The sequence below is a fragment of the Crocodylus siamensis genome, chromosome 2 (genome assembly GCF_052110815.1).
Source record: "Crocodylus siamensis isolate JL-2025a chromosome 2, ASM5211081v1, whole genome shotgun sequence".
Lineage (NCBI taxonomy): Eukaryota > Metazoa > Chordata > Crocodylia > Crocodylidae > Crocodylus > Crocodylus siamensis.
This window is the reverse complement of record NC_143396.1, coordinates 156,491,081-156,503,165: the sequence shown is the minus strand read 5'-3', so window position 1 is coordinate 156,503,165 and position 12,085 is coordinate 156,491,081. Positions and strand designations below refer to the sequence as shown.

At 44.1% G+C, this 12,085-nt stretch overlaps 1 protein-coding gene across 6 annotated transcripts in view; it reads left to right on the top strand.

The window, feature by feature from the left end:
- Window positions 1-12,085, top strand: part of PPP3CA (protein phosphatase 3 catalytic subunit alpha) — a 360,908-nt gene that overhangs the window by 127,476 nt on the left and 221,347 nt on the right. The window lies entirely within an intron of this gene.

Below are 12,085 nucleotides of genomic sequence, written 5' to 3'. Positions count from 1 at the left end.
CATTTTTTTTCTTTTTGATCTTCCTTACACTTCTATTTTGATATCTTACATTTGCATAATGAAAGTTTCATGGAAGATGATGTTGTTATGTCTTTTACTTTATTGTAGCTTACCTACATTGTCGCTATAAAACAACTGAGCCAGATTACTAATACAGTTTCTCTGTTTTGTTCTGGGATTTGGATGTTAATGTAAATGTACTAGTTAATACATTTTGATCTTAAGATGATGCATCTACAGAAAGTGTAGCTGATTAGATAGCCTTTAATAATTGAAAATAAATTTGTGATCAGGATTTTAAATTGCCAGATACTTGTAAGTATTTCCAGGCCATAAATGGTTGGAACTAGCTTTCCTAAATAACTTAGCCCCACAATATATTTTTTTTCTGTCTTTACATTGTAGAACTTTTTACGTAATGAAATTGACATTTCAGCTTTTGAAGTTGTCAGAGCAGTGGCAGCCTTGGGGCTGCATGTTAACCACTTGTGGACCAGATGCAACCCGTGGGCTGCTAGATGGGTAGCCATGACGTAAGTCATAAGACCAGATAATGTTAATAAAAGAAAGTACTAAAGGATAAAACTGTTCCCCAAACAATGTCCCAGAGCTTAACTCTGCCTGTTTAAAAGCCTGTTAACAAAAGAAGGTCTTAACACATTTTCAAAAGATGTCCCAGCTAGGTTGTGATGGTCTGCATTCAGGGAGTAAGGGGATGGGCAGTACCCAAGATTGTAAGTAGGGCCTGGCTTAAATTATGGTTTCAGTTTTGGGGGAGGGGATCACAAAATTAAGTGACTTTCACAAAAAATGTTATTTGGGACAAAATGCCACCATAAGGCTACTTGTTGAAGAATTCCTCAGCGAGTGGCCATATCATAGTATTTTGTTGCAACAACACTGCAAGAGAGGCAGGGGGAGGGGCGATTTTTAAAGAGAGGAGCAGCGTGGCCAGGGTGGAAGAAAAGAATAGTCTTCCTCTCCCTCTGCTGCCAGGGTCCCCCTGAGTCCTGCCAGCCTACATGAGGTAGAGATGGTAGCAGCTGCCTCCTCCCCAGCACCATATTTGCGTGTCAGGTAGGCCCCATGCTTTGTTCATCAACGGGGGTGGTGGTGGTGCGGGAACGATGCTGCTTGGCTTCTACCATCTGCAAGTGGGGGTGGTGCAAGGGGGCTGGAGCCCCTGAGGTGTCAGTGGCGGCCAGTGGGAAGGGTCCAGCTCACTGCCTGCCCAGTCTCTTTATGGCCCATGGGTCGGGGGGTGGTGTGAGGGGACTGGAATCCCTGACGCAGTGTCAGCTCAAGGTGGTGGCCAGCCTGAAGGGGCTGGCTCACTAGACCAGGAAAGCAAAGGTACTGCTGAGCTGGACTCTCTATGACAACTCTCCCTCCAGCCCTTGTCTCATCTCCCATCCCTGGAGGGCAGCCAGGGGAAGGGATAGTGGGCCCCATACCCTCTCCACCCTGCAATGGGTGTGAAGGCAAGGGGGAAGCCTCAGCTGTGGGGATTGGAGCAGGGTTCCTTACTTCAGCACTTGCCCCTGCTTGGTAGAGGGGTGTGGGAGAGAGGGGCTCCGCTGGTACCATGATCTGGGTGCAAAAATGGTGGCCCCTGCCATGATTGGGCCATGATTTGTGAGCTGGGCCCACAATTTAAACTAGGCCCTAATTGTAAGAGACTACTGAGAATGACCTCCCATGTGTTTTACACCAAACAAACGTGGCTCAGAGAGGCAGCTTGCAAGGGACTGCTGTTTGAAAGGTTTGCAGTGGAGCATAAGGGAAGAAGCAGTGTCTCATTTTCTCCCCCCATTTTTTTCTGTTAGGACAAATGGATATGTTTGTTATAGGGTAATAGACGACCAGAAGTGTTTATTTTGATGTGCTCCTTCTAGATATCCTGCACCTTAAGAAACATCAGAAAAGATTATTCTCTATGGCAATGGCAATGGAAGGGGAAGAGCAATGACTAATGGATGAGGAGAGAGAGAGAGCAAGAGAACGGTTTCAAAATATTGTTCAAACATTCTTGTGTTCAGCTGCATACTGTAGGCAAGGTAGTTAATATATTGCGTATGTTTATCACTATTGAGAATAGCCTCAGGGCAGAGCTGACTGCGTACCTGAGAGGAAACCGTGGAAAGTGATATGACATATGTGACAATTTAAAGTTCTTCTAGTGTTGTTCATATTTTCAGCTTTTTACATTACACCAGCTTTGTATTTGTTAGTGATGTTCTTCCCATATAGCATGCTTTTGGCAATCTCTGTTATACGTGAAGTTTCACTGTGCTGCTTCTTAGCAACCATTGATGGTAATGACTCATTTTTCTACCTACTGTGTGTCTCTAAGCAAATAGAGAAAACAAGTCCATATTGGTTATTATATTATAGTCTTGTTTTATAGAAACATCACTCTCTATTGTGTAGTGGTGTAATAATATTCATATGTGTGAAAAGCTTGTAGGTATGTAATTCTAGATTTATGCGCATATATGTTAAATGATGGTATTTGGGTGTCCTGAACCAGTTGTCCTATCCTTTGGATTTCTCTCTGTTCTCCTACTCTCACAATCATATAATGCGAAAATACAGTACTCTGAAAAATTTGCTGATTAGGTGTTCAACAGTTGGCATGAAGAATGTGTTTATTGCCCAAAATGAAGAAATAAAATGATATGGACCTAAATTTTTAGAAGGGATTAATAACATTCTGTGGTCAACATAAGTGCTTGAAAGTCCTTATTTTTAGAATGTCAGGCTTCTGCACAGGGTTCTTTGGCATCTGAAATTGTTACTTGCTTTTGAAAATTAAGCCAGTGATACTTACACTGAAGAGCTTTCACAATCTAGAGGAGCAGACAGCTCGTTTAGCTATAAAAACAAAATTTACAAATAAATAGAACTTCAAGGTAGAGCTGTAGTTGCTATGGAGTGAAGTGTCATCTAGTTTTGTTTGGTATGAAACTACTAACTGGCTTCCTTTTAGGTTTTTCTAAGATCTTATCACCTATGGTGCAGTCAAGAAAGAATCGTGGTGAAGCTGAAGTGCTGATGTTCAGAATTTGTCTTGAAAAATACTCTATATTCTGCTTGCCTTTCTGAGTCAGGAGATATGAAAGCTTCTCTTGCTGTTAAGAAGAAATATATCTTTCTTTTTCCATACTCTTCTTTTGTTTTTGGTATGGGAGAGTTGTTGTTATTCAAGCCCAGAGATTTTCAGACAGGGTGCCATGCCACCCTGCATTTGCTGTGATCTCTTGAGAACGCCATGCAAAATTGCACATGATTCACAAGATAAATCTGGAGACTTCAAGTAGAAATCCACGGTATAAGCAATATTCTGACCTGTTGTGGTATCGCTGAATGCATTGCAACAGAAGAACTATGCTACTATTTTTCCAGAAAAAAACAAAAAATTTAAGTAAAAGTTGAGAGCTGGCATTTTCCAGAGGGTGCCTAGACTCTAAAAAGGTTGAGAACCACTGTTATAGCCATTGAATCTTATGTGTATAACCTAAATATCTGAAAAGCAAACAGAATTCCTATCTAATAAAGTATATGAATTAATGGTACTCTAAACAGGAATCATGATTCTTTTAAGCCCCTGTACATGTTACAGGCATTGTGCAATTCGCTGGTTAATTGCACAGTTAACTGAAATCAGCTACATGTACAAAGTTCCTAGCATGCTGTAAAAAAAAAAAAGTCCAAGCAGCTAATAAGTTATACCTGAAAAATGTGTACTGACTTTATAGCTGGTTCATAACCAGCTTTAATTTGCACATTACCAGGCCTCCCCTGAGGCTGGGAGCCCTGTTGGCTGGCCAGGCTCCCAGCCACAGGGGTTCATCATGCTCAGTCTGAATCATAGAATCAGAAAATCATGGTTGGAAGGGACCTCAGGAAAGTCATTTACTCCAACTGCCTCCACAAACCAGGATCATCCCCAACTAGAGCACTGGGCTTTTTCGAGCCAGGTCTTAAAAACCTCTAAGGACAGAGATTCCACCACCTCTCTAGGTAGCTTGTTACAGTGCTTCACCACTGTCCTAGTGAGAACATTTTTCCTAATAGCCAACCTAAACCTCTCTTGCTGCAACTTGAGACCATTGTTCCTTGTTCTGTTATCTGTCACCACTGAGAACAGTTTAGCTCCATTGTCTTTGGAACCACCCTTCAGGGAGTTAAAGGGTGCTATCAAATCCCCGTAGTCTTCTCTTCTCCAAACTAAATAAATCCAGTTCCCTTGGCCTCTTCTCCTAAGTCACATGCCCCAGCCGTTTTCATAGCTCTCCACTGTACTCTCTCCAACTTGTCCACATCCTTTCTATAGTGGGGGGCCCAAAACTGGACACAGTACTCCAGGTGTGGCCTCACCAGTGCAGAATAGAGGGGAATAAATACTTCCCTCTATCTGCTGGCATCACTCCTACTAATGCAACCCAATATGCTGTTAGCTTTCTTGGCAACAAGGGTAGATTGCTGACTTGTTAAGGAGGCTAGTAACATCCTGGGTCCTGCAACTGAGGGGACTCTCAGCTCTGGCAGCTGAGAGCTCTGGGCCCCATCAGTGCCTCATAGCTGCCAAGATCCAGAGTCCCACAGTTGCTGATTTCTGGGTCCTGGCTGTGTACCTCCTGGTTGCAATCTCCCACCCGTGGGGTGTGTAGAAGCCGTGGGGTTAGGAGATCATGACTGCCACAGTGTCCCAGTCTCAGGAGGGTGTGAAACTGCAGCATCTGTACTTCTCAGCTGTGGGGATGCATAGGGCACCTTCATGACTGGGAGTTCCTCAGCTGAGGGGCCTCCCCAGCTTTCATTTTGCTGGTGGAGGGGGAGCCCAGGATCATGTTGCATGGCAACAAGCGTGATTGTATGGAGCATGCTTTAGATCCCATTGCCCCTTTATCTGCATGTGTAGAGTGCCTTTAGTGACACTGGGTCTGGGTCTGTGTGTACATGTATGCTTATAGTGCTGAAAATCCCCACCTAGGACAGGATTTCAGGTTTCATAGCTTACTGCGCTTTGAAAAAGTGCTTGTTTGTGGGTTCCCCTTCCTCAAATATTGGTCATTATCAAATTAACTTGTTAGCTTTCTTTTTTATTTAAAATGTTTGAAGTGTGTTTAAAATTTTTAATTTTGAAGTGAAAACCAGAGGCACGTGTTAAAAACTAAAATTAGAACAACTTAAAAAGTATTTATAAACGGGTAGCTGTATCTCTGTCACCTTTTATTTGGTATGCTTATTTGCACACATTATTTTATAATATGTCTTCTGAACTTATCCACATTCATTGGAAAAGTTGTTGGTCATGCAGTTGGCTGTTACAGGTAATACAACATTCACTTGACTGTTGTCTGACACAGATTTCCTCCTTGACGCATAGTTTGGAAGGTGGAGATGTGTAAGATCTTGTTAAAACACTGAGTTATGCAAGACACCTAAATCCACCACAGACTTTCATAGATTTCTAGAATTGGAAGGGACCTGGTAGATCATTGCGTTTGACACCTTGCTCCAGACAGAAAAGAGGGCTGGGGTTAAGTATCCCCAGCCAGATGCCTGTCTAATCTCCTCTTGAACACCTCCAAGGTAGGGGAAAGCACCGCTTCCCTTGGAAGCCCATTTTATATTTTGGCAACCCTCCCCATAAAGAATTTGTTCCTTATGTCCAATCTAAATCTATTCTCCTTCAGTTTGTTGCCATTATTTCTGGTAACTCCAAGGGGCACCCTGGTAAACAGAGTGTCCCCTATTCCCTGCTGACTCCCTGATGAGTTTGTAGGGAGACACAAGATCACCTCTCAGCCTTTTGTGGAGGCTGAAGAGATTCAGATCCCTTAGTCTGTCTTCATAGGGTCTTACCTGCAGGCCCTCAACCATATGAGTAGCCTTCCTCTGAACCCTCTCAAGGTTATCCACATCCCTCTTGAAGTACAGCACCCAAAACTTGCAGTACTCCATCTGCAGCCTCACCAGTGCCACATAGAGGGGAATTATCAGTTCCTTAGACCTGCTCCTGATGCTCCCGCTGATGCAAGAAAGAGTGCAGTTAGCCTTGCTTATTGCCTGGTCACACTGGTGATTCATGTTCATTTTTCGTCACCCAAGACTTGGAGATCTCTTTCCACTGTTATGGTACTCAGAATGGTGCCCCCCACAGTCTGTAGGTGTGTTGGAGATTTTCTCCCCAGGTGCAGTACCTTGCATTAACCCTTGTTGAATTGCATTCTATTCTGATCTGCCCATTTCCCCAGTCTGTCCAAATCTGCCTGAATTCGCTCCCTGCCCTCCAGTCTGTTTATTATGCCCCATAGTTTAATGTCATCTGTAAATTTGGACAAGGTGCTTTCAACACCTTCATCCAAATCGCTGATGAAGATATTAAACAGTACTGGTCCAAGGACAGCTCCTTGGGGACTCCACTGCCCAGATCTCTCCAGGGAGAAACTGACCCATCCATCACCACTCTTTCACAGTAAGGTGGGTGAAAACCCATAAGCCAGTTTTTCACTCGACTTACCACATTGCAGCTACTCAGTTTGCTCATAAGAATCAGGTGTGACACTATGTCAAAAACCTTTTTAAAATCCAGGTAAATAATATTTACTTCTCCCCTGCATCTATGCACTTTGTGACCTGGTCATAAAAAGAGACCAGGTTAGTCATGCAGGATCTGCCTGATGTAAGCCCATGCTGGTTGCCCCTTACCATTATGTTACCTGCTTGCCCCCTGCAAATGTGATTCTTTATGACTTTTTCTAAAGTCTTGCCAAGAATAGAGGTGAGGCTAACTGTCCTATAATTATCTGGGTCGTCCTCCTTCCCCGTCTTGAAGATCGGGACCACGTTGGCCCTTTTCTAGTCCTCTGGGGCCTGTCCCAAGTGCCATGAGCACTCAAACAGTTGTGCCAGTGGTTCTGCTACATTCAGTTCCTTTAATACTGTTGGGTGAAGATTGTTGGGGCCTGCCAACTTAAATACGTCCAACCCTTCCAAGTGCCCCTTCACTAGGTCAGTGCTAACCGTTGGTGGATTGGTATTACTCTCACTCCAGACTAAAGACTCAGTGGGTGGTGCATTTGTATCTCTGTCCAGGAAAACGGAAGCAAAGAAACTATTTAAGAGCTCCGCTTTTTGCATCCTATCAGTTACGAGTTGCTCTAGTCCATTCTCTAGTGGCCCTATGTTAGCTGGGGCCTTTTTCCTGCTCCCTGTGTACTTAAAGAAGGACTTCTTGTTATCCTTAATCTTTGTTGCTGACTTGAGTTCTGTATTTGCTTTAGCCTTTTTCACTGCTTCCCTGGAAGCACGAGGTATACTCTTTCCTGGTGGCTGCCCCCTGCCTCCACAGCCTGTAGGCCTCTTTTCCTCTGGCTCTCCTGGATTTCCCAGCTCAGCCAAGAAGGTGTTTTTGGCTCTTTTGTCTCCCTTTGTGTGTACTGGGATGGTGTCCCTCTGTGCCTGTAGGATCAGTCCCTTGAGGAGCTCCTACCCTTCTTTGGCTCCCATCTCACAGATGTAATTACCCCTAAGTCCCACCCTAACCAATCTCCTGAGCTCATTGAAGTTGGCCTTCCAGAAGTCTAGCACTACTACCCTACTATTTGTCTTTCCTACCTTACGCCGGATAGTGAATCCTATCAACTGGTTGCCACTATCCCCTAGGTTACCTTGTACTTGTAGCTCCCCCACCAAGTCTTTCCCTGAGGCCAGCACCAAGTCAAGGCAAGCATCTTCCCTAGTGGGACTGCATACATCCTGGGTTAGATGCAGGTTCTGTATGCAGGTTAAGAACCAGCGTGAATGGGTAGACCTAGCTGACTGCTTCTCTCAGCAGATGTCTGGGTAATTTAGGTCACCCGAGACAGCTAGGTCTTTTGAACATGCTGCCTTTGAGAGCTGTTTTGAGAATTCTAGGTCTAACTCTTCTCCTTAGTGTAGTAGACCCCCACTACCAAGTCCCTTGCACCCCTATCCCCTTGTAATCTGACCCACAGGGCTTCGATTTGCCCATTTTCTGTTCCCATCTTTATTACAGAGGATGTATAATGTTCCCTAACATATAGAGCAATGTCCCCACCTTTTTCCTCAATCTATCCTGCCTGTATAGCCTGTAACCTTCAGTGCCCACTGCCCAGTCATAGGTAGGGTCCCACCAGGTTTCTGTTAGACCAACCAGGTTGAGATCTTTGTCTGCAAGCAGGAGTCAAGTTTTTCCTGCTTGTTTCCCATACTTCTAACATTATTATAGAGTCACTGAAGCCCCCACCAATAGGTGCCCTTAGTATTCACCTATCTTGGTTCTTAGTGGGCCCCTTAGTACTTACCTGATCATTTCCAGCATGCAGTTCATGGCTTATCCTACCTGATCTCATCCTGAACTAGGCATCCCTGTCCAATGATGAAGCTAGCTTAAAGCTTTATGTAGGAGGTCTACTAACCTGTTGGAGAACAGACTCTTACCTTTGGGAGAGAGATGGAGGCTGTCCCATCCCACCAAGATCTTATCCTGGAAGTAAGGATCATGGTCCAGAAAGCCAAACCCTGCATGGTGGCACCAGCTCTGAAGCTGTGAGTTGACCTCAGTGCAGTTGCCGTGGTGCTACTTGTGCCCCAAGCCTCTAAGCCCATCTCCCAGAGCCATGTAGTCAGCCATGACCCATCCCAGACTATAGGCTGCATCATTCGTTCCAATATGGATGAAGACCATGGGGTAGGAGTCAGTGGGCCTGATTAGTCTGGAAGCCTTGCTGTGATGTCCCAAATCATACCTCCGGGCAGGCAGCATACCTCCCGTACTGTAGGATTCGGGCGGCAGATGGCTCCCTCCATTCATCTTAGGAGGAAGTTACCCACCATGATGACTTGACATCTTCTCTGGCTGCCCGGTGTCCTCTCAGCCTGTCTGGTGGTGGAGGTGGGTGTGGCCTCCATTGCTGTACTCGGTCCCAGTGATGCTAGGGCATAATACCCGTTTCCCAGCTGCACTGGGGCAGTTGTACCAGTAATGTGACGTTTGGATCTGGAGGTGACTGTCTTCCATCCTTCTGCATCAACCGCCACCTGTGACGCCTTTCCTCCAGGTATGTGTTCCTGCAGAGAATGGAAGTACATGTCAATCTCTTCCTCAGCTGCCCCCATCCCCCGCAGCCTGCTGACCTTTGCCTGGAGTTCCCTCACCTGCCTCTCCAGTACCTCAAGCTGGGCACACATGGGACAGGTGAGGGGACTCCTGGTTCTCCCAGAGCCAGGCAGCTGCCACAGACAAAGGACTGGGGTGTTGCCAACCTCTCCAAAGGCCCTGTCTGGGTGCTAGCCCCACAGGAGCTCTGAGCCGGAGGCAACACCAAGGCTAGGTCCCTGACTGCGTTCTGTGTCACCACCCCCATCGCTGCCCTCCTCCTCATTCACTTACCTGAAGTCTCTGTCAGGAGTCCTCCACGGCAGAGGCTCCCAATGTGTGGAGTCTCAGGCCCCTCTGTTCTTCCCTCTGCACCCACTCCCTTGCAAAGGACTTTGAGTGACTTTGGACAAGATATCTGGGCCTCAGTCCTGAAATTTAAAGTTTATTATGAGCAGGGGTCTCTAGATAGATGCTACCATAATATAAGTAATTGATGATGTTTCTGAGGCAGTTCAAAATTGCAAGTTAATATCAAAGACAAATTTCAATATATCATAATATTGACATGATAGTTTCTTGTATATGTAGTTGCCATAGGAAAACTATATGAACAAAAACATAAAAATGTATAGAAAAATATTAATATTCTTTAAAAAATCAGAGATGCATTACATTTCTAATCTGTAAAATTTAAAGATTAAATCTCAACACGGAGAGAAGTGAATTGCAAGGAATTCATAGGAAAGATTATTTTTTGTATACAAAAAACTTGTTCTGGGAATATTACTACTGTATAATAATTTATACTACAGTGTAAAAGTTTAAACAAGTAATTAATGAATAAAGTTTAAAATTTTCTTTGGCTCATTTCTGTAGTGTGTACGGTTGGCACAACTGGAATTATGCTGGGTTTTTTGTTTTTGTTTTTCCTCTTGATTTATTTACTTGCTTTGGCAAGTTTGGTTTAATAAGAGACAAGCACATGACAGCATATGACTGGCCTTTAGAGTGGCCATGTTTTCAGTAAAATAAACATTACAGGAACAGTGAGATGGTGGTTGATGTTTTCCTTCATCTGCTTCAGTAGCCTCCAGAGAGCTGAGAGCACAAGGCAGGGAGAATAGGCAGTTAAAGGCAAGCACCTGGGGATTGTCTTGTGTCTTGTGGTCTCATGAGGAAGACACTCATAGGCTGAGGCAGAGCATTGAATTCTGTCTCATTGTTTTTTGTTTACCTGGTGCATTTGTTCAATTGCCAATCCTTTATTATTTAAAGTCTGAATATATTGCTTCTCATTGTGAGTCTTTTTAAATACCTATAAAAATCAATGAGCTGATTTAAAGGTAGAATACCAAAAAAGAAAAAAATCTGATGGTGATGGGAAAACGGCAGAAAGGGACTGAACTCTTAAATTCAGATTTTGCTTAGAAGCACATTGTTAGTGTGGCACTGTGTATGTATGTAGTGTTCACCCATAATAATGAGATTTGTCACTCTAAGCATAATGGCATATTCCATAATTCACAGGGGCTAAGTATGGACAGTCAAAAAGCCTGAGGCTGAATTGATTCAGTCTTTGCAGGTAAGTTTAAGCTGCAAAGATTGAACCAATAAGCAAATGAACAGACATTCAACTTTGATTCAGGAAATGCAGCCACGTACCTGCAGTGGCTCAAGCCAAAAACCCTGGGACACTAGAGCATGGCTCTCTGGCACATAGCCAGCATGGGCTGTGTATTTGCTTCCTTTTCCTGCTGCCCCTGAGGTCTCTGGGATTTGCAATCCAGAATCATAAGAGCAGGACTCTGCAGGGTTGCTCATTACCTCCTCTTCCTGTTTCCAGGTGCCTCTGGGATTTGTTGTCCACAGTTGCAACCAGCACTAAGTAAGCAGGGCAGAGCAGAGCAGCTTTGTACTGTGGGGGAAGGGACATTTTAACCCTGCTTCCTGGCCCCATACCTCAGCAGGAGTTTCCTGGGGGGGGCGGGGAGTGGGGGGGAGTGAGCCAGCCCTCACTGCTTCAGTTAGGGAACAGAGGGGCAGAGCCAGCCCTGCTCTCTGGAGCAGACAGCCCAGCCCAGCCCAGCCCAGCCCAGGGCAGCAAAATGCTGGGATGATGTGGGGACTGTGATTTAACTTGAACAAAGGGTCTGGGACAAAAAATTTATAAACCAGTTTGATCTAAACCAGTTAAGTGTGATATTACCTTCAACCAGGCTTATCTTACACCAGTTTCAGCCATTTTCAAACTGATTTATGTGCACTAAACTTTTTTTTCTGTTCCAGGTTTAAACTTGTTTCTGATGACAAGCTGGTTTATGTGCAACTCCTGTCCTAGCCAGCATGATTACATTCTGTCCCAGTTTCTCTCTGCCAGTCCAGGCTTATCTCTATCTTTCCAACAGTGTCTGTTGTACCTTATTTAGTACTTCCATATATGATTTGTGAACCATTCTTGGTCTGGAGCATTCTGAGTGGTTGGATGGTGCTGGTTCCAATTCCTTCTACTTGTCAGATTGCAGGAAGAGACTACTAGAATACAGGAAATGCATGGGTACTATTTTTGTCATGTGAACCGTTGTTATAGAAGCCAGAGTAATAATGCTTCCTTCCCCATCAGAGGAGAAGCAGTTCATAAAGAAAGAGAAACCCCAATTCTAATTCTTCTTTTTTAAAAACAAAAGAAAACGTAATTAATTGCTTCCTCATAATCTGCAACTGTTTGCAGTTAAAATACTGCTTCAGGCTATTTGTACTTTTGGATACAAGAGTAGGCTCTTAATTATCATTTTAAAATAAAATATATATATATTTTTTAATTTTGTAATTCAGTTACTGTTGTAAGTGATAAGATTTGCAGTGAAGTACAAATATTCTGAAGTATATTTTAGTGTTCAGGTAGAGAAGTTACTGTATAAAATGTTTGCCACTGCTGTCTATTGGTGATTTCAA